General features: G+C 22.4%; 1 protein-coding gene across 1 annotated transcript in view; it reads left to right on the top strand.

Moving 5' to 3' along the window:
• LOC107884573 overlaps positions 1 to 696 on the top strand; it is a 9,091-nt gene that overhangs the window by 7,164 nt on the left and 1,231 nt on the right. The window lies entirely within an intron of this gene.

The following is a 696-nucleotide window of genomic DNA, read 5'->3' as shown; positions in this document are numbered from 1 at the left end:
TAACGCGTTATACATCAACAAAAAACCGTGGTACTATCATAGATATATAATAGTATACTTTAGAAGTTTCAAGTACCCACGAATAATATTATACAATCACAACAAAATAACTAAAATAGTTATCCTAGGGTTTTAATATGTAATTTCGTCCAAATTTGTATTTAAAATGACTATAAAAATAAACTGCGTAAATGTATTTTTTAGATTTTTTGGTAACAGAATTAATTACTTACGTGGAATCTTGTTTTAAATTTTCAACTCTTAGATACAAATATTGAACATTTTATAAATTTTTAACTACAAAATAATTTTTCAAATTAAAATTTGATAAATTTTGTCAAAATTTGATCTTTAAATGCTTATAAAAAAAAATTGTGCCTATGTATTTTTAATATTTTTCAACTGATATTGTAACAATATATCAGGAGCTTTGTATTAAATTTATACACTTTTTGGCCCAACAGATAATACTTTATTGATATTTATAGAAAAAAAAAACTAAAAAAATTGAAAACTTACAATGCCCGTAAACAGCTCAAAAAGAGTCAAAATATTTTAAAAATTTTATCGTATATATAAAATGCTAATATAAACATTCAGTGAAATTTTCAAGTTTCTACAGTCACTCGTTTTTTAATTACAACAAAATAAGAAAATCGTTACGTAAGAAATCGGGTGAATATCAAATGTTGTAAA

This window comes from Acyrthosiphon pisum, unplaced genomic scaffold (genome assembly GCF_005508785.2).
Source record: "Acyrthosiphon pisum isolate AL4f unplaced genomic scaffold, pea_aphid_22Mar2018_4r6ur Scaffold_21063;HRSCAF=22929, whole genome shotgun sequence".
NCBI lineage: Eukaryota > Metazoa > Arthropoda > Insecta > Hemiptera > Aphididae > Acyrthosiphon > Acyrthosiphon pisum.
This window is presented reverse-complemented; position numbering and strand designations above follow the sequence as displayed.